General features: G+C 38.6%; 1 protein-coding gene and 1 long non-coding RNA gene across 2 annotated transcripts in view; both read left to right on the forward strand.

Moving 5' to 3' along the window:
• LOC124883244 (proton myo-inositol cotransporter-like) overlaps positions 1 to 22234 on the forward strand; it is a 129339-nt gene that overhangs the window by 22850 nt on the left and 84255 nt on the right. The window lies entirely within an intron of this gene.
• Positions 842 to 4275, forward strand: LOC124883245. The gene is made up of 2 exons (XR_007042124.1): positions 842 to 1618; positions 3946 to 4275. It is a non-coding gene; the product is annotated as an uncharacterized LOC124883245 (long non-coding RNA).

Raw genomic sequence — 22234 nt, forward strand, 5'->3', positions numbered from 1 at the left:
TCCTACACATTACATTTCACAAAATCGGAGCATACAGAGAGAGGTATCTTTGACCATTATTCTTTGCACTGGGGACTAAAATGGCCATGGAAGAAGGCTGAATTTGTGCCTGATGAATCGTTTCTGTATTGATTTGGCCATATGTTTTGGAGAATTGTCCTGCTGATAGACCCATCGATGAGCCATTTTCAGTTTCCTGACTGGAAATGTATTTATTTTAAAGAGTTTGTGGTGCTAAGTTCTCAAACAAGGTTTCCAAGGCCTTTGCAAGAGAAAGTGCCCCTCAGCACCACAGATCCTTCACCATACTTAACTGTGTACATAAGGAATTTTCCCGAAATTTACCCTTTTTTCACACCTGGGCACTTTTGTAACTCAGGCAGTTTTATATGAATAGTTGTATAGGATTTTATTACTAAAATATTTCTTTGCATAGGGTTTTCCCCCTATTAAATAACTTGCTTAATTTATATAGAATTTTGTGTGATTACTGTGTACTATAAATTGGAACTTATTTTAAGGCTTTGTATACTTTCATCTGGGGTGCCAATTTATGGGCAAGAAGTTGAAGATCTGGAATAATAAAAAAAAGATCTCCCTTTTACTGGACCTGGCTGTAGGTGGGAGTAATGCACCGATTTATACTATGGAAACTACTACTAACTGCTAGAATCAGCTCAAGAAAACTCACTGAGCACCAATTCATGGACAGCACTTTCAAGAGTGCCAGGGCCTGGACAGGTCCGAGTACTGTATTAGCTTTTGTTAAAATGAACATTACAAACCAAAGTACTTCCACTTGCAACTGGATTGTGTATGTTAGACCATGCTTGTTACGACCCCACTCGGTCTAGGGGTAGGGGGAAGTAAACATTCAAACCAGGTGTTGTTGGTTTAATGAAAGAAAGAGTAATTTATTTCTTTTTAGTTCAGTTTCCGTTATTTTTAACAAAACAAACAAAAGGAGGATACTTAAAGTACAAACCGTTTGAAAATAAAAAGGGGTAAAACCCAAAATACACAATAACCATAAATTTAACAAAATACACAACCATCAGTAATTTAACTAAAAATAATCCCCCAAAAGGAGGGACAAACTAATTCAACAGTTTCCTAAATCAAAAACGTCCCTGCTAACAAAAAGCAAACAAACAAATCAAGACAAAGCCCAATCAACTTTAAAGAGACTCCTTTGAGCCAAGATGGAGTCATCAAGCAGGTGAGCACACAAAAATAACCAAGCTTCCCAACGAGCAGGTAAGCATACAACAATAACCAAGCTTCAAAATTTTACAACACCAAAGTCAGAAGTGGCGAGCTGTTCTGTCCAAATACCAGCTGCCTTTAGTGGCAGGTGCAGAGAGTTTATATAATGTAGTCCCTTCTTGATTGGCGGCGAATTCAGAAGAACCAGGAAATGAATAGTCCAACATGAACTCCCGGAGACGTCCAGTAGGAGGAGTGCAGAGCACGCAGGGAGATCAGAGTCCGTCAGGAACAGCGAAGAAGAGGGTATCCAGCGAAGAAGAAATCCGATCCTATCAGAAACAGCGGTACCGATAGCACGGAGGAAAACGGTGCTTTTCAGCGACATCGGCTGGCCAGTCTGTTGATGAAGGTACAAAACAAACACACATACGGCCACCAGCCGTAACACCCCCCCCCCTAAAAATGTGAAACAAAATGTCCATCCCTTCACTTACATTTTAATAACAAACTCTTGTTTTCATAACTCCTGTCTTGATAAAGCATCAGCCAAGATGTTTGCTGAACCCTTCTTGTATCTGATGTTCAGATTAAAGTCTTGAATGATTAAAGCCCAACGCATGAGTCTTTGATTATGGTTGTACATACGTGCTAGGAAGACAAGTGGGTTATGGTCAGTGTAGACCACAATTGGAGAAGGACAGGATCCAAGGTATACCTCAAAGTGTTGTAAAGCCAAAAGCAAAGCCAAGGCTTCCTTCTCAATGATGGAATAGTTAAGCTGGCTTCTGTTAAACTTCCTAGAAAAATAACAAATGGGATGATCAGCTCCATTTTTACCTTCCTGTAGGAGGACAGCACCAGCTCCCACTGCACTCGCATCAACCTCAAGTTTAAAGGGCCTTTCTGTATCTGGAGCAGAGAGTACAGGAGCATGACATAACAGAGATTTAATGCTATCAAAAGCATGTTGACATTCTGGGGTCCATACAAAGTTGACTTTTGGACTTAATAGACCAGTCAGAGGATGAACAATAGTGGAAAAGTTGCGACAGAAATTCCTATAATAACTTGCCATACCAAGAAAACGGCGTAAAGCCTTTCTAGTGCAAGGCACAGGGAACGAAGTAATGGCAGAAACTTTTTCTTTTAAAGGTCGCACTTGCCCTTGGCCTACCTGTCTACCAAGATAGGTCACTGTGGCTTTCCCAAAGTCACATTTAGCGAGGTTTAAGGTCAAAGAAGCTTTAGCAAGGCGAGTGAACACTTGTTTTAAAACAGTTATGTGTTCTGTCCAGGTAGAAGTATATACTACTATATCATCCAAGTATGCACTGCAGTTAGACAAACCAGACAAAACAATGTTTACTAGGCGTTGGAAGGTTGCAGGGGCATTACACATCCCAAATGCCATCACATTGTACTGTAAAAATTGGTCTGGTGTAACAAAAGCAGAAATATCAGAAGCTCTCTTCGTGAGGGGTACTTGCCAATATCCTTTTAATAAATCTAGTTTACTTACATACTGAGCATTTCCCACATTATCTACACAGTCCTCAATGCGAGGAAGTGGATATGAGTCAGTAACTGTAACAGAATTTACCTTGCGGTAATCGGTAATGAAACGTGGTGTGCCATCGGGTTTCATTTCAAGCAAACAGGGAGAACTCCAAGAACTCGAACTGTGTTTTGCAAATCCATTTTGCAACATGTACTCTGTCTCACTGTTCATTAGAGCTCTTTTAACAGGATTTATTCTATAAGGATGTTGCTTAATGGGTTTAGCACTAGCGACATCAATGTCATGTTCAAGTACTGTAGTGCGTGTCGGTATGTCATTGAATAGACATAGGAAACTGCTCATCAGGGATAAAATATCATCTTGCTGGCTTTCAGGCAAATGTGTAAGACTATTTGAAAACTCTTTCAACATTTCAGAATTGGGCAAACGAGGACTTTGGTGAAAACTGGAGCGAAGAGTTAAACCATCTTCACCCGATTCAGAGCTAACATCATCTGTCACAATTATGGCTGCACTGCCACTGGGTTTTACTTTACTCTGGTCCATATTTGGGTTAGTTGTTCGAATGTAGTACGGTTTTAGCATGTTTATGTGACACACTCTGGTTTTTCTCCTCCTTTCAGGAGTGTTTATCACATAGTCAGTGTCACTCAGTTGATCACTAACCTCATAAGGACCTGAGAACTTGGCATCAAGAGCAGATCCAGGGATAGGCAGTAATGCCAAAACTTTGTCGCCAACCTGAAAGTGACGAAGAACAGCAGAATGATCATAACGCCTTTTCATTGATTTCTGAGAGTCACAAAGGAACTCTTGTGCAATTGCACGGGAAGAATGCAAACGCTCACGAAACTTACAAACATAATCCAAAATGTTTTCCTGAGCGGAAGTGTCAGAGTTCAAAAGTTTCTCTTTCAGAATTTTTAGTGGACTGCGAAGAGTATGACCAAACACTAGTTCTGCAGGGCTAAATCTTAATGATTCCTGAGTGGATTCTCTAGCTGCAAACAGTACAAAAGGGATACCTTCATCCCAGCTTTTCTTATTCTCAAGGCAGTATTTCTTCAGCATAGACTTTAAAGTCTGATGCCAACGTTCTAAAGCTCCCTGAGATTGAGGATGATATGCACTAGAAACAGCATGTTTAATGTCTAGTTCTTTAAGAACCTGTCTAAAGAGTTTCGATTTGAAATTTGTACCTTGATCTGTCTGTACAGTTCTTGGAAGACCAAATGTAGAAAAGAATCTGGTCATGGCATTAATGATTGAACTAGCAGTGATTTTACGGAGAGGAATGGCTTCAGGGTAGCGAGTGGAAGCGCACATTAAGGTAAGTAAAAACTGATTACCAGATTTGGTTCGTGGTAAAGGACCCACACAATCCATAATGATGCGTTCAAATGGTTCTTTCACTGCAGGAATTGGATGGAGCGGAGCATTTGGTATGGTCTGGTTAGGCTTTCCAGCCATCTGACATATGTGGCAACTGCGGCAGAATTTAACCACATCTGTTTTTAATCCAGGCCAGTAAAAGTGTTTCAAAATCAGTTGGTATGTCTTTGAAACACCCAAGTGTCCTGACCATTTACTTTCATGTGCTAATGATAAAATATTCTTTCGATAACTGGAAGGAACCACAATCTGTAAAACTATGTTCCAATCAGCACCAGGAAGCAGAACAGGACACCATCTACGCATTAAAATTCCATCATCCAGAAAGAAAGATACACCTTCATCCTTGGCCGCATCAGGACCTACTACACCTTCAAAATAGGGTTTTAACGTTGGATCCGACCTCTGAGAAGTGCGCAGGTGAGCACGAGTGATTGGGAAAGCACTATCAGGGGTCTGTAATGCATCCCCACCAGTCAAATCCGGAATTGCAGAAGCCTCTGTAACAGAGTCAGATTCTCCACCACCTGAGAACACTGACATAAACAAACTGTCAGACAAATCCACATCATCACTTTTAGCCTTTTTCTTATGTTTTTGTGCACGAGTTAGTACACCAGTTGGGTTCACTTTGGGTGATGACTTGTTATCTCTAGTTCCCAAGTTTTGTGGTACATCCAAAACCTCTAATGCAGGAGTTACCTTACCGCCAGCAATATCATTACCTAACAGTAATGCGACACCTTTGATAGGTAGTGCTGGGCAGACAGCAATAGGAAAAATTCCTGAGATTATTTTGGAGTTTAAATGTACCAGATGTACAGGCCGAGGAACATAACCCATTTCTACGCCCTGTAGAATTGCACTATATCCACATGATGACTGTTCAGAAAACGGTAATGTGTCAGCTAAAATAATGGACTGAGAACCTCCAGTATCACGCAGAATGCGAATAGAACACTGATCTTCAGGCTGTCCAGTGAGTGAAACTAGTGCATCTGACAGAAAAGGGTTGAAGCAGGGATCAGGTGTGCAGTCAACTTCAGCTCTTACAATGTTTGGTTTTCTCTTAATGAGTCCTACACCTTTCGGTTGGGACTGAACAGAGGTTTGTGTTTTCCGTTTTAAAGCTAAACAGTTAGCAATGACATGCCCTGTTTTATGACAATAAAAACACTCTCTGTTTTTCTTCAATTGTATGGGCTTGACTGTGTCACACGTCTTAACAACAGAAGTTTTGTTCGGATTGGACTGAAAAATTGTTTTGTGGGTAAGCACATACTCATCAGCAAGGACAGCAGCAGCAGACAAAGACTCTACTTTTTGTTCATTTAAATGCATGGAAATGTGTTCAGGCAAACATGTCTTAAACTCCTCTAACAAAATTAGCTCTTTTAAGCTGAGAAAGTTTGAGACTTTACAAGAAGAACACCATCTGTCAAAAAGAGTTCCCTTTTCCCTAGCGAACTCAACATAAGTTTGACTGGGATTTTTCTTAAAAGACCTAAATTTTTGTCGGTAAGCCTCGGGGACAAGTTCATAGGCTTTTAAGATGGCAGCCTTTACCTTTTCAAAATCTAGGGTGTCTGCAAGAGGGAGAGTTGCAACAACCTCTTGAGCTTTTCCATACAGTTTGCATTGCAACAGAAGTGACCAGGCTTCAGGAGGCCACTGCAAAGCTTGTGCTATTTTTTCAAAAGCTGAGAAGTAACAATCTACTTCCGCTTCTCGGAATTCAGGCACTAGAGCAACATACTTGGTAATATCGAAAGGTCTAATTTGAAATGAAGTAGTGGAATAACCAACAGAAGAGGAGTTTACTGCAAAAGCAGGAACATTAATTCTAGTCTGAGATTCAAGCTCTAACTGACGTATTTTTATGGCAGTGTCTGCTTCAATTTCCAACCTTTTCATTTCTAGTTGGAACTGCCTTTGCTGTGCCTTCTCTTGGGCCTCAAGGTGCAGTCTAGCGAGTCGGACTTTAATCCGAGCATCAGCCTTTGACCCAGCCGAACTACTGGCGTCAGAGAGAGAATTAAACCGAGGGAGTGTGTAAGGAGTCTTAATCCCCACACCCACCTCAGCATCCACATCTGGAGAGACTGCTGGAGGTTTTCCCAAAACCTTCTTACCACCTTCATCAGAAGAAAGGGCCTCGGACTGAGCTACAGCAGCAGAAGTCAAAGCAGGTTGAGCCACAGAACTCGCAGATATCTCAGAACATACAAGAACTCCTAGTTCTACCAATTTCTCCACTACAAGATTCCTTAGTTCCTTCTTAAGGAGTTGTTTAGAATAATAAATGCAGAAATGTGCTGCAATTTGTGCCAAATCATCCTTTCGACATGACTCTATTAGTTCAAGAGAGGGACTTTCCAAAAACTGTTTTAAGTTAAACTGTGCCATACTAAAATTTTGCACAAGTGACAACAGGGGCCTACCAAGACCTTGTCACTTTCTGAACTGACAAAGCTAAAGTTTACACTTTCAATCACAGGATTCATTTAAAGATATCCCGGACGAGCCCCCATTAAATGTTACGACCCCACTCGGTCTAGGGGTAGGGGGAAGTAAACATTCAAACCAGGTGTTGTTGGTTTAATGAAAGAAAGAGTAATTTATTTCTTTTTAGTTCAGTTTCCGTTATTTTTAACAAAACAAACAAAAGGAGGATACTTAAAGTACAAACCGTTTGAAAATAAAAAGGGGTAAAACCCAAAATACACAATAACCATAAATTTAACAAAATACACAACCATCAGTAATTTAACTAAAAATAATCCCCCAAAAGGAGGGACAAACTAATTCAACAGTTTCCTAAATCAAAAACGTCCCTGCTAACAAAAAGCAAACAAACAAATCAAGACAAAGCCCAATCAACTTTAAAGAGACTCCTTTGAGCCAAGATGGAGTCATCAAGCAGGTGAGCACACAAAAATAACCAAGCTTCCCAACGAGCAGGTAAGCATACAACAATAACCAAGCTTCAAAATTTTACAACACCAAAGTCAGAAGTGGCGAGCTGTTCTGTCCAAATACCAGCTGCCTTTAGTGGCAGGTGCAGAGAGTTTATATAATGTAGTCCCTTCTTGATTGGCGGCGAATTCAGAAGAACCAGGAAATGAATAGTCCAACATGAACTCCCGGAGACGTCCAGTAGGAGGAGTGCAGAGCACGCAGGGAGATCAGAGTCCGTCAGGAACAGCGAAGAAGAGGGTATCCAGCGAAGAAGAAATCCGATCCTATCAGAAACAGCGGTACCGATAGCACGGAGGAAAACGGTGCTTTTCAGCGACATCGGCTGGCCAGTCTGTTGATGAAGGTACAAAACAAACACACATACGGCCACCAGCCGTAACAATGCTCATAATTTATTTCTTTTTTTTAGTTTTGAGTGTCATGCTCTAATTAATGTTACGTTTTTTGTTGTTGTTCTCAAGTCAAGTCAAGTCAAGTTTATTGATATAGCGTTCTCAGCAACAAGGCACTCAAAGCGCTGTACATAAGGAAAAACATTACAATGATACAGAAAATCAAACACAGAAGAACAATTCAACTGACCCTAATAATCCTTGGGGGTTTACTGGTAAGAGCTGGTTCTAATCCAATCTTTCTAATAGAGGTAATTAGCTCATTAAGTCCTCTGTGGTAAGGAATTCATCTGGTGCTAGAAGAAAAATGATCATAATAATCCTTGAGGTCACTGGTATGAGGCAGTTGTGGTCCCATCATTCAAATAGTAACAGTCATGGGCACTCACTAAAGTCTAAGTAGAGAAGCTGGGCCACTGATATAAAACAGTTTAGGTCCAAACTTTCAAGTACTAATAATGTTTGGCTTTCACTGGTATGAAATAGTTGTAATACAATCCTTCTAAGAAATCTAAAACTCTATGGCCATTGGTGTAAAAACAGCTTTTGTCCAAATTTTCAAATACTAATAATATTTGGCTTTCGCTGGTAATCCTTCTGAGAAATCTGAAAATCTATGAAAAGTAATGAAACCACACATTTAGGTAAAGTAAGATAGGAGGGGGAAAAAAATCATATTTCAGACTTTATTCTTTGCAGAATACAGTCTGAAGTAGTACAAAAACCTCAGCAGGGGTAAGCAACACACACATAAGTAAAGATTTAGCAAGGGTACAGTGGAATCTTGAGGGTGTGAATATATAAGACTGAGTGTGTTTGCAAGCATTAGACTGTCAACACTGATAGAAGCGGCATTGTCCTTGAGAAGAGAGGTGGAAGTTTTATCAATCAGCTGCATAGTCCTATCAATACACAGACGGTAGGGGAGTGTTGGAGAAGAGTGTCGTGTTTATATAACATCCAGGAGATATTTTGTCGATAGCCAGTTAGCTGAAGTTGACAAGGCCACATTGGGTCGCCAGATATAGAAAAACAGTAAATGTTGTGGTTCAGGCAGTTGTGAATTTCCAACTACCAAAACGTGTGTGTCTTCCAAAGAGAGCAAGAGAAAAGACCTCTCTAGAGATGTGGGTAGAGATGGTTTCGTCTAAACAAAGATTTTAAAACTGAAACTGCTACATTATCACTGTGTAAGGATGCAATATTCAGATATAGTCATTTCAAGGCAGTTGATATATCCCAGAATCTAAACATGGTATTCTGTGCAAGAGCAGTCCACTGAGGCTTCCTCAGCTTGTGCTATTAACAACTCACATCTGACAGAGTTGTAACCCTGAGCTTTGGAGACAGCAGCTCTCTTTTCCATCCGTTTGATTTCATCCACAGTGAGCCTGATTAGACTGTTTATGTCCTCCTCCTGTGGAGGAACATTAAATTATTAACTTACCTACTGCAGTCCTAGAAGGATTGCACTGATCTGTCAGTCACACAGTGTCAGTGTTGTGGCATCATCTGACTCTGGTGATTGCATAGAGTATTTTATTTCTGTTATCTAACCTCTTTAAGATTGATGCAAAATTATTCTTTCAGCTATAAGAAAGCCAAACAAAGCTTGTCACTGTTTCTTGTTTCAGGGAGTAGTGTGTAGAGCACAGGTGTCAAACTCCAGTCCTCGAGGGCCGGTAACCTGCAACTTTTAGATGTTCCTCTGCTTCAACACACCTAAATCAAATAATTAGGTTATTAGAAGGACTCTGAAGAACTTGACTGCATACTGAGGAGGAAATGCAGCCATTTGTGTGAGGTATGTTGGACCAGGGACACATCTAAATGTTGCAGGACACTGGCCCTCGAGACTGGAGTTTGACACCCCTGGAGAGGGTAGTTGCATCTAGACTGCAAGCTGCACAAAACTTACTTTTAGGATGTGATGAAATCTCCCTCTGTGCCACAATTGCTTTAATAACTTGTGATCAGGCTCATTCCTATCCAGACAGATGAATGAAGCGTTGCAAACAAGTTTTCTCCTAAAATACAATACATCATTACTTTTTAATACAGATTCAACGATCAGAATATTTTTGTGGTTGATTTTTCCTCTCCAGATTTTTTAACCTTGCCGATACATATTTAACAAAGTTATTATGATTTCTCTTGAAGAGACATAATATAGGAAGATGTAAGTGAAGCATTCAAAATATTTATATCCTTTCTGTTACAAGGAGCTGTTGCTTAATCATATAGGAAGCACCGGATTTTATATTGTGCTTATCAGAGTAAACTGGGCTAAATACAAGTGCGCAGATTCTTTTGTAACAGGTATGTTTACAAGTCATTTTAGTAGCAACTCAAAGTCAAGTCTCACGTTTTTGAGTACCAAGTCCAAGTCAAGTGTCAGGACTCAAGTAACAAGCCCAAACCCAGGCTCGAGTCTTTGAATGTCAAGTCCATGAACATAGAGCATGGAGTAGTGCTGATCAAAGAGAAACGCTAAGTAGGGTAACAGAAGGATCCAGTAGAGAATAATGAAAAGACAGGAGCGTATATACTGAGGCAAGGTAGGAGAAATGGCAAGCAACCCAGAAGAGCTAATCAGAGGAAATGAGGAACAGCTGAGGCAGAGTCAAGGCTGAGGAATCAGGGGAGATGTGGAGCACCTGTGGCAGAAGGAAAATGTAGAGTGGAAACACAGAGACCCAGGGAACTATCTAACAGAAATTATTCTAAATGTACAAAGCAAACACAACAGATTGAACTAACAGGGAGAGCACCTAACAATAATAAGCATAGGAAGAGAAACTTAAAAAAGCAAGACCTAAAGAATAAAGTAAGTAGCAAAGAAATGGTCAAAATACGTACACAGAAGAAAATCAAAACCCAAAGATATATAAATCTGATTAAAGAAATCAATATAAACATCGAGTAAAGAATTTAGTTACCTTGGAAGCAAAACTAGAATAAGATGTTTTATGTCTTTGGGGCAGTTCAATTATATTTTTTATTTAAGAGCAGTAAAATTTCATTGTCTGATTTTCTCAGCATCTCTGTAAAGGTGTATGCTACCATAAATATTAAGACATTTTCCAATGACCTTAGAACCAGTTGCTGATGGTTAACAATTTTGAAAAGGTTATAAAACCTCTTGTAAAGAGTTCAGCTTCCACCAAATGACAGATGGAATGTGTTCACATGAAGGATATCGTGGAACTCTGTTAACCTTCCCTTTAGAAGTATTCTTCTAATGGCCACTTGAAAAATACAACACTTAAAAGCAAATAAGGTCATGAAGTAGCAAATTCTCATGTTTTTAGTGTCTTGATCACTAAGAAGCAATAGTCTGCATCACAGGCTCCAAAAGAGAAATAAAATGATACAGAGGGTTGTTGATAAAAATGGTTTAAACTGAAGAAAACACAACTTTTTAATGTAATTTCACTACATGGATGGACTGAAGTGCTACCAATCACCATTTCCTTTCTATGAAATACAGTAATACTAGTGTCATGTTTTGGGAATTTTTTGCTACTCCTTTCTTAAAGTTTGGAGCAGTCAAAGATGCAGCTATACTGCTGCGTGTCAGACTTTTATGGTCTTTAGGAACACAGCCATGGTAATAAACTGAAGTAATACATTGAAGTCCAGGAGCTGGTAAAATGCTCAGGTAGCAGAATGTTGGCAGGACAAGTACTAATAATGCATTCTACAAATTTGGCCTATATGAAAGTGTAGCAACAAGACAGCCATGATTTTTATTTTTATTTTGGAAGATGCCAAAACTCATGCACGAGACACAGCAAAGAAGAAGAAGGAGCTGGAGTCAGAAGAGACCTAAAACTGAAATTTTGGGACAAAATGCAAAACGCTACATTTGGGGGAAAACTAACATGGCACAACTCTTTAAACACACCATCTCTGCAGTGAAACACGGTGATGGCAGCATCATGCAGTATGGATCCCTTACTTCAATCCAGAAAGAAAACCTGTTGGAGGCTGTAAAATATTTGAGACTGGAATGGAGGTTCACCTTCCAGACACTATACACACAGTTTCTCTAAATATGTTCTTATTGTTTGGGAGTAATAAAAATAAAATAACTGAATTTGATAGATGATTGAGATGCTGCAGAGGCCCAGTGGGCAAAAGTTGATGGAGGACAAAGACAACAGAGGTCTATGCTAAGAAGTGAAGGGGGAAGAAAAGGAAATTGGATTCATCCAGCAACTAATCAACCTTGAAAACAGTGAACAGCACGTCTCTGGAAGACACGGCATCTGTACATCAACAGGGTCACCATGGCCCACAGTGAAGAGCCACCTTTTATTGCACACACACTCACAAATAATCATGCTCTGATGTTCTAAAGCAGACCCAGGCTGCTGTGTGCCCCTCCTGTGGGACTCAGTGTGAGTCCAGCAGTTTCATTTTTATTTCAGTGCCTGTCTTCTCTGTCTCTGCATGTCTGCACTCACCGTCAGTGAGTAGGCACCAGAGGAAACACAGCATGAAGTCACCTCACACAGACTGCTTATGTTCATGACCAGTGGTTAAAATTTGGGTTTAGCCTGGAAAACTGGACAGAGTCTACTGAACATTAAAAAAAAACTTGTTTCACTTCAACCCACCCCTTATTCAGCACTTCTGACTTCCTTCTTCTGACAGCCGGAGACTGTCTCTCCATTCCAAGACAGGCACCCCCTCCTGCATCACTTTAATCTGCTCCACTAACTGTTGGGTTTTGTGAGTTTCACACTAAGATAATTTTCTTTTAGTGTGACATTTTTATAACAAGCCTTTTATAACAGCCTGACCTTTGAACTAACGTACCTGGCTTTGTTCAAAATCCAACATAAAAGCCAAACAAACCATAAAACATTTACTGACCTTTTAAATCCACTGCTGCCCTTCTGCATAACTGCAACCCAGTGTAGTTATTTTCCTTTGGCTCCAAGCAAAATGATGTTTGATGTTCATTTTAATCAGGGGTCCCCAACTAAAATAGCAGGAGGTCCACTAACTCCATCATCTAAACACTTTGGGGTTTGAACATTTTAAATAAACTGACAAAAGTGTTCTTTCATTTTTATTTAACATTGAATTAACACTAGCGTTTTTGTTTTTAACTACTGATCAATTACTATGCCCAGGGAATCAGCTGCTGAACAGAATAGTGTAATTCAATTTAAGTAAAAATATTAAACGCACTTTCGAGCTGGGTCTGTACATCTTATAACAATTCTGCTCTCCTTGTTGTGCTTGTGCAGGCAGAGCAATTTGATAAACATTTTCCTTCAGGTGTTGTCCTTCTTTTCCATCTTAAAGTGCTTCTGCCACAGCTTCCATGCACTTTTTGATCATTTCCCAGTCAGTGAAAAGCTTTTTGTGTTTTCCTAAAATCCACCGTGCTCGCAGTTAATACTCGTATGCTCGCTGTAAGAGACTGTTATCAGCCTATGTTTGGTTTAATTATGTCTCTTTAGATTTCCGCTCTTTAAATGATTCAGAACACATAAGGCAGACTGGCCTTACACCCGACGGAAGTTAAAAGGAAAGTGTATGCCTCTGTCCATTCATCTTTTAAATGTGTGATTTTCATAGTCCACTTTACGTATTTTTGACAAGGCCATCTTCTTTTACTCATCTGTGCACCTCCAAGTCATCGTACTGTCAGCAAGCGTGAGCTCCAAAACTAGTAACTTAGTGCTATTAACAGTAACGTTAATAGCAGCACATCACACTACACTGACGACTGGAGGCGGGGCTTCAGCCGCCAGAGATTCAGCCGTCAGCGGGTCAGTGAAAAAACAACTAGTACCATACCGAGTAGAGCGAAACCAATGAACCGATGCTGTGCCACCTAAAACGAGCCAGTGGAAAAGGGGCTTTAGCAACCCGTGTTCAAGGAACCCGCATAGCTTCTTCTTTGTCATTCTCTGTCGGTTGGCATACAACGATGTGGTGCATTACGGCCACCAACTGGCTTGGAGTATGAACCAGAATGTTGTTGACCCACATAGCTGTCCATTGCACCTGAGCAAAAATCAGACGCGACAGCCTGCAGGAATAAAATGTCTATATCTACACAGTAAATAAGAAAATGATTTGCGGCCTGGACAAAATGATCCCTGGGTCCAGATTTGGACCAGGGGGTTTGGGGACCCTGATCTAGATGATCATATCACCCCAAATCTTTGTCTTTGCCACAATTTTAATGGCTGTTTTGGAAATGTGAGAAGTTTCAAATTTACATGGATGTCAAACATATTGCTTGTTTTATAGCTAGCTAACAAAACCCAACATGGATTCTGTTAGGGTTCTGTTAGTTCTTATAGTTACTAGACCTCACATATAACCTGAAGTAATGTGAACGTGCTGGAGTGGCCAGAGTCACGACTTGAATTTGATGGGAAATCCATGAAGTTCGCTAGAGTTCGCTGGAGGTCTTCCAACCTTCCAAATGACTTGGAGTTCATCACCAAAGATAAATTGTCGAAATACCAGTGGAAACATACAAAAAGCTGGTCAGTAATAATGAGAAGTGTGTATTGTCGCAATAGATATCTATATTTTTTCACTGGTTATTGAGAATATAAGATGTAAATAAAAAGTGAAAAATTATTTTAACTAATTGCCCTTTGACCAAAACAAGTAATGTGTTTACTGTCTGACTTTATTTGAATTGTTAAAACAGTCATTTCAGAAACATTTATCATATTCATACAGAGAAGTAATCATTTAATGATCACAACATTGCTCCATGCATCTTCCCATCACCTCTGAACAGCTTTCCTGTCCCTGCTGAAGAAAGGCATTCAAAAAGAATGATGCTGCCCCCACTATGTTTCAGTGTAGGAATTTTTGTTCATGATGATGTGCAATGTTAGTCCTCCACTACCTTCTTCCACATGTTTGCTATGTCCCCTATTTCTTGCAACAACATTTTAATTAGACTTTTCTTGCTTCTTATATAAATAGTGGTGACTACACATAGCTCACAATGTGGCTTCTTTATTTATGATATGGTAACATTATGGAGGATAAAAATATAGATATGTAGCATTGATTTTAGAAGATTTATTATAAGAATATTGCTGTGATAAATTTTAAGGTGAGATGGTAACAGAAATATATTTATGAGACAACATCAGTTTGGCCTTTCCACCTTAGCTTTCTGTTGTGCATAGGAAGTCACTAAACTCCATGATTCCATGTGATTGGTCCAGAAAAATATCCTGTGAAAGGTTCACGGTAACCCTGTAGAATATGAATGTGTTTGTGTGTGTTATATGCTGGAAAACAAAGCCCACGGGTACCATGGAAACAATGTTTCACACTGCCATTTTCCTCTAACCTTAGAGATTAAGAATGATCAGTTACCAGCGTTAAAAATGACAAATGGCTACAATCAAGGAACTGATATTAGCAGTATTAATCTTAGTAGTTTTAGCAGGAATATTTAGTTCATTTTAATCCATCCATCCATCCATCCTCCAATGTATGTAAATTTCTGAGAGACTTAGATTTTTCTTTCATGAAATATGTATTATTTACCTCACATGTCCATTTTCGGTATTATCTTCCTGGCTTTAGAGTATAATAGTAACGCCTGTCCAGTCCTAAATAAACAAGCGCATATAGCTGTCTTTCACACTAAATGGTAAAGAAAGGAGGAGAGGCTGGAGATGAAGAGAAAGTGAAGTGGAAAATGAAGGTGTTCGGACAGCAATTATGATGGAGAAGCAATACCAACGCAACATTTCAGGGCAATTGTCAGAGGCATTATGGGGCCATTCTTCACAATAAACCTATAATGCACTTTATTGAACACATTGATTTCTTTGGAAAGCCTGTTCAAAACAGTTCTTGTTCCACGCAACACTGAACAGCAGACTCTAAAGGGCCTTTATGGACACTGAGTGATGGAGACAACAACGTGTGTGAGTGTTTTATAAAGGAAAAATAATACATAGCATTTCTGCTGCCAAGAATGTACCCAAAGCTACCAAGATGAAGTATTAGCCAAGCAAACACATTTATTTGAACATTTGGAGAAAAGTTCTTTTACAGTCAGTAGACTAGGAGAAAAACGTGATGTTTTACCCCATTTGTGTTGTAATGAAAACCATGGAAAAAAATGTCAGTGTTAAACTTGCCAGTTTTTTCATAACCAGCTCCATGCAAAACACATCCATACTCATTAGTCACATTAGTCACAAACTACAATGTAATTTATTGGTTGATGAATACAAAGTAGCACATAATTGTAAAATGGAAGAAAAATGACACAATTGCTTTATTAAAGTCTGATCGGTGTGGCTGTCACATTAGATGAAGAGCAACCTTGAACAGCCTTTTTTAAGTGTTGGCACAGATTTTCAATTGGATATTAGTCTGAACTCTGACGTGACTATTAGAACACATGAATATGCTTTGTCCTGCTGGGCAGTAAACCTAGTCTCAGGTCTTATGCTGCATTTTCTGTCCGGATTCTCATATATTTAGCTCCATACTAAGTATGCTGCAAACCTGTTTATATGGGTGGGAGATGAGCAAATAGGCAACTGCTAATACAGAGAATAAAATAAAACATTTACACTACTGTTTAGAAATATTTTAAACAAATTTTAGGAAAATAGCACATAAATCTCAAGCATTAAGTTGGTTCTATTTTTTTTTAAATACAGTAAAAATAGAAAATGTATGTAAAAACTGCATGTCCAAAGCAGAAAGACATTTGGCATGGGCATAGACAACTTGGGGATTCAGAGGGGATAGGCTTTTGGTCAGTGGCAGGGCTTCAGTAGATAGATTTAGGGATGCAGCAATTGCTTAGCAGATGAAAATAATTTGCCATTTTACAGCTTAGCCTGATAGTTTTCAAGAAAAATATTACAATATTGTTTCTAATATAAAAGGTTATTGTTCCTCAGTCTTTATGTATGAAGATTTATGACGATGTTGATTCAGTCACTTTTAACTGAACACTAATTGGCTTCAGTTTTAAACGGTACAGGTTAGAAAAAAGTTCATAGGATTTATACTCACATTTTATGGTTATTATGTTTGTCATAATTTCATTTGAAATGTTGCCAATGCAGTACAGAAGGTTTAAATTCTATGTACATTATTTACAATTCATGAAGAATTAGAAATCATCGCTAATATGGTACAAGAGTTATTCTATGTATACTAATTACAGTTCAGTAAAAGTTTGATGATTCTCAGATTGATTGCTTTTGTTAGAACTGGTTGTGCGCCTGCGCAAAGAAGTGTGGGAGGTCTTTTGAATAAAGTGTAATGGAGTAAAGACGACGGCTGCGTCTCTTTCCTTCATATTAGCTCAAACGTTACCACTTACCTCTCCCAACTCATCGGAGCACAGGCCGCAACATTTACCAAGATTAGGTTACAATCATAACATAACATTTCTGTTTTAAAATATCATTTTCTATTGATCTTATGTAACATTCCAATTTTTTGAGATTTTGATTTTAGGTTTTAATGAGCTGTAAGCCATTCATATGAAATGCAGGTAGTGATTCCATATTTAAAGAAATTAAAAAATTAATTAGCCAATTATGTTGAGTTTCATTGTATTCCTAAGTATACTTTCCTGTTAGTGTTTCTTAGCAAATGTTTTCAATATACCCTGAATTACCCAATACCTTTCCCCAGTGTCTCACCTCCTTGCACTGCTTGGCAGTCTCTCATCTGCTCGTTAACTCGCCTGTCTAAGCATTTCAGTGAGTGTCAGATCCACTGTTGTTGTTACAAGCCTGTTTAGCTGTTTCCTTGAGTTCATTTGTTACTTAAATCAAATCTCCTCATGCATTTCCAGTCCTCATCTTTGCATTTAGGTCATTAACAACACCAAATTCGTCACATAATTAGTTGTTGTCCTGGCCCTTTAAAAAGGTTAAGAGCTTTGTTTAATTTGTGCACCAAAGCAATCTCCTCTCCAAGCTGCTGTCCTGTTGGACTTGCTTTTATCAACTGTTTCCAGATAATTGAAAAGCGCAATGTGTTGCTAGTAAAACAGATGGCGGTTTTTATGTTGCTGCTGTGCAAATGTAAATAATTGATTTTACAGCATTGTTAGCAATGTTTTTTTAATAAGAACAAACAGGAAAAAAACACGCGCCTGATGGAAGAGGTTCAAGCATTTGCCCCCATCACAGCCGTATTTTCCCTCTTAATCATTAATAATTCAAGATGATCGAACATTTCATGAAACTTTGCTGCTGTTTTGTGTTTGGTTAAAAAGTCATCATGAAGTCAAGCATTGGGAGCATAGAACATCAGGTTGGAATCCTACCCAGGCACATTATAAGGTTTAACTCACCTGATTTGACAAATTCATCTTCTGAAGGTAGCACCAGTCTTTTTACATCCAAGCAATGTATTACAAAAATATCCTACTTGAAGTTTTTCAGTTTGTCACGATACAAACACAAAGATTGATGTATTGATTGGGATTGTATGTGATACACCAATATAAAAGTTGTAAACTAGAAGGAAAGTGATGCATTGTTTTCAGAATGTTTAATGTATCTGAAGAGGCCTGGCGCACATTTGCTTTCTGCCCCCTCTAGTGCAATCAGTTGCCTTTTAGAAGTCACTAATTGGTAAATCCACTTACGTGTAATTTAATCTCAGTATTAATGCAGCAGTTCTGTGAAAATCTCAGAGGTTTATTAGAAAACATTAGTGAATGAAGACCAAAGAACACAGTGGATGACAGTAGGCAGGTCAGGGAGAAAGTTCTGGAAAGTTCTGAAAAGTAGGATTAGGTTACACTTTACAGAGCTCTGTTCAATGTATCATCTTAAAATGAAAGAAGTTAACGCAACTGCAAATATTTTATTGGATACATGGAAGAAGGTGCTCTAGTCAAATTAGGTCAAAATTCAACATTTTTAACCTCACATGGGGATGACACATTTTGGCCCATTTTGTCATCAGTTTGAACAGGTCCCACCTGGGAATTTATTATAGACGATAAATTAGCGGAAAATGAGCAAGCTGCTTTTGATCAAAGCAAACAGAGGAGATTAGGGAATTCTTTTTCTATACACTTCAGTAATTGCTTTCCATTCACCCCTAGCACAGTCTTGCACCTCTAAAGTATTCAAGGATTGAACTCCACACTCAGGCTATCTAGCATTTTATTGCTGTTTAATTATGACCTGCAGCAGGTTTCATTGATCTCCAAAGCATGAGCAGGGGCTTGTGAGTGGTCACAGTGGTCATTACTTTTTGCTGAAAAATCAATCCACTTAATAACCACTGAGGAGCTTTAGGATTGCTTATCTGTTTACGGCAGAAAGAACAGGTGAGCTAAAAAGTTATACATGGAGTTTAAATAATGATAATCAGCTTAAACATAAGCAAACCTTGAGTGAAAGATAAGATGCTTCTTGTTTTTATGCAGCATAATAAATTCATTGCCAATAAGCTATTTAAAAAGCAGGTAAAATAAGAGATTGAGATTCTCGTGTAAACTGTGGTATCTCAGATCAGTTTAATTTTAATTTAAAAAACAAAAAAACAGCAATTACTCCTCCTACTGTTAAAATATAAAATTAATAATTAAAGTAATAATGGTGTATCTGTATCTTATTTATTATTTTGATACATCAACTTAAGCAGAAATGCCAAACACAGCAAACACTAAATTGTTGTTAAAACCTTAAAATATTGCAGTTCTTTAACATTGTTGTATAGTTCTGGTTCTAATAAAATCACTTTAAGTGATCAAGAAGAAAATGTTCTTGGTGCATCAACCACTTTTAGTTTGGCTGTTGTACATTTAATAAATGATTAGCAGAAGATTAAAGTCATCAGCACCATGAACCATTTGATTCAATTGTACTGATCTGGAAAAATTAACTGATGCACTGCTGAGGTAATTGTTTGATATGCAAACCTCTGCAGCTTCTTGCAGCAGAGTTCTGAAGGGGCTACAACGTTTTTTTTTAGGAAAACCAGAAAGCAGTGCATTACAGTGATCTATTCTACAAGTTATAAAAGCGTAAAGTCTCTGGCAACGTTATTCAGATGATAAAATACATTTCTCTCTGAACGTCTGTACCAATAAGGTCAGGTCAGGTTGTGTAAAGCAGTGACCCCTTGCAGTTTGTTGCTTTGTACAGTTTTAGTTTGGATTCAGCAGGGAAATAATTGCACATCTTAGAGCATGAAACCTTTCAAAGATCACTTGCTGTTCTACATACAATACAGAAAACCTTGATGCTCTCTAACTGTTTAGTTTTCTTTTAAGGGTATATTTATAACCGATTTCATAACTTCTCGAAATTTCTGAAACTAAAAAATGAATTTTCTGTTTTCAACACATTTCCAGCCTTGAATAACACTCAGCTCACAATGGAGAATCAACAAAAGGGGTTTTTAACAGCACGACTAGAGCTTTTCACTTGTTGGAAATCACAGGGCTTACTTTGATTGCAATTAGCGGTACTTTGGACTTGTGGCAATGTTCTCCTGGGTTTCAATACAATACCAGCGGTAAGGTTGTGACTCATCCAGAGAAGGCATATGCTCTTAGCATGTACTTCAATTGTTTTTCCTGAGTACAGAGGCCAGGAATACAGGATAAAGCAGGATTATCTTGTCCTTATATTCATGACTCAGATGTCCTGTCTCATAGGAGAATGTTCATTAGATTTGTAGATTTTTGGGTTTCTATCTTTCTGTAATCATAATTGTTTATGTTCTCTAAGTTGTGCTTTATTTGTTCATTCCTTTTGGTTTAGTTTCTTATTTTTTTCTTCTTCTGCTTATGGGAAATGTACATTATGTTCAGGTATCTGTAAGATTTTCCTCTTTGGTTTGATCATTTCCTTGTTGTTCTGTTCAGCTTCATTCACGTTTACTTAGTTCCTACTCTCAGCCTGCCACCATAAAATCAAGTAGACTCTGTTCACCCGCACAATCTCATCCATTGCCAGCACCTGTTCTGTTTATTATTATTTATTCTGTTTATTTTTCCCACATTGGTTTGTTTTCTGCCCTGCCGAGTCTGCTATATCCATGCCTGTTGTCTGCCATAGCCAACCCCCTTGTCTAGCTGTAAGTTATTTTGCTTTTCATTTTATTCTTACCTTTTTCAACTTCTCGTACTGCTTCTATTTGCCTGTCTGCAATTGGGTCCAGCTCCAAGAACCTCACATTTTGATATATTAATTAGGTACGTAACTTAACATTGTTTAAAGTTTTTGAATTGTAGCATCTATGGCTTTCCATACCTGCTCCGGTCCAAATCATTCAAATTGTATGCTTCTGCTTGTGTGACATGTTTCGATTTGAGCTCCAAATGTCATGGGCTGAACCTTTCTTTAGCAGGTGATGTTCTAGAGCAGTGTCTTCATTTTATTTATGGCTGCTCACCTCCAGCCCAGATCCTGTTTGCAGCGGTGAAGACGCCTGGTAGTAATGTCGGTCTAGAACAAGTTACCAAAAATCGCAGCTCTTAACGTTTACCAGCCTCCAAACCTTAGCTATTAGACCTGTTCTAATTATAACTTTCACTAACAAGAATACACAACAGGTCTCTGACAGAAGCTGCTGAGTTTTCTAGGGCCATTAGAGCAGAGGACACAGAGATGAGAGGTCCAGCTGTAATATGTAGGTAACTGTGGAACAGTCACAAACTGCTGGCCAGACATTCTCCCAGACATTTTTGGGTAGAGAGCAGAAATCATTGGTCCATCAATTACAAAAAATCCTCCACGTCCTGTGCATTAATGTAGCCCCAGACCATCGCACTACCACCATGTTTGACAGTCAACTGTTGTCAGTGTTTAATATGCTCTGCACTGGTGGCAGCATAATTCTGAGTTGAACTTTCTTTCAGGTGCAATATTCTGAGGCCATTTTAATACAAAGCGATTATACCTGCATACTTGGTTTTGGAGGTAAGCAATATGAGAACAATTCGAGAACATTTTCTAGAGTGATGGTGGGATTTCAGCTGGACTTTGAACAGCTTCAACTGTGCTCATTATGTGATTATACTGAAATGAGGTTAGCTGATCAGATTGTGTTGAGGGGTAAGGTTCAGCCAAAAGGTATTTTTTTATAAAACAATCTTTAAGACAATAAATCTTTTCAAAAAGAAAAAAAAAAAAACATTTATTGTTCAATCTGCACAATAATCTAAAAAACTATTTGAAACAGTACCTCAAACCTGAGGGGGGAAGTTTGCTAAACACAGCATTAATGTGATTTCCAAGACTTCTCGGCTATTACTATGGTTAAAAAAAATGTAATTTCTTTCAAACCTCTCTGACCCCTTGTCTCATTTTCAGAATTTTTGAAATCGCCTCAGCTTGTTAATCTCCCTTGGGAGGACAACCTGTCATTTACACTAAGGCAGGACTGCCTCTGGGTAATCACGAATTCTAATAACTCATTAAATCTATTGTCAGCAAACTTCAAAACGACCTAAAAAATCATTCACTATTCCTTAGCCAGAACACCTGCTGTTGTTTCCATCTCTCTTTTGCCACATGTAGTATTATATATCAGACACAACTGTCTGCAGAGGCTAAAGCTTTTATCGATTTCAGATGCAGAGGCAATGTTAGCTCCAGTGAGAAAAGGCTTTTGATTTCATTAATGTTCTTCACCTCTGGACCTGGAGATCCAATAGCAAGGCAAACCGTTTTTTTCCTAAAGCAAAGTTAAAATACGTTAATTAGGGTATGTTAATATGTATTAATATGTT

Source organism: Girardinichthys multiradiatus, chromosome 17, assembly GCF_021462225.1.
Source record: "Girardinichthys multiradiatus isolate DD_20200921_A chromosome 17, DD_fGirMul_XY1, whole genome shotgun sequence".
Taxonomy (NCBI): Eukaryota; Metazoa; Chordata; class Actinopteri; order Cyprinodontiformes; family Goodeidae; genus Girardinichthys; species Girardinichthys multiradiatus.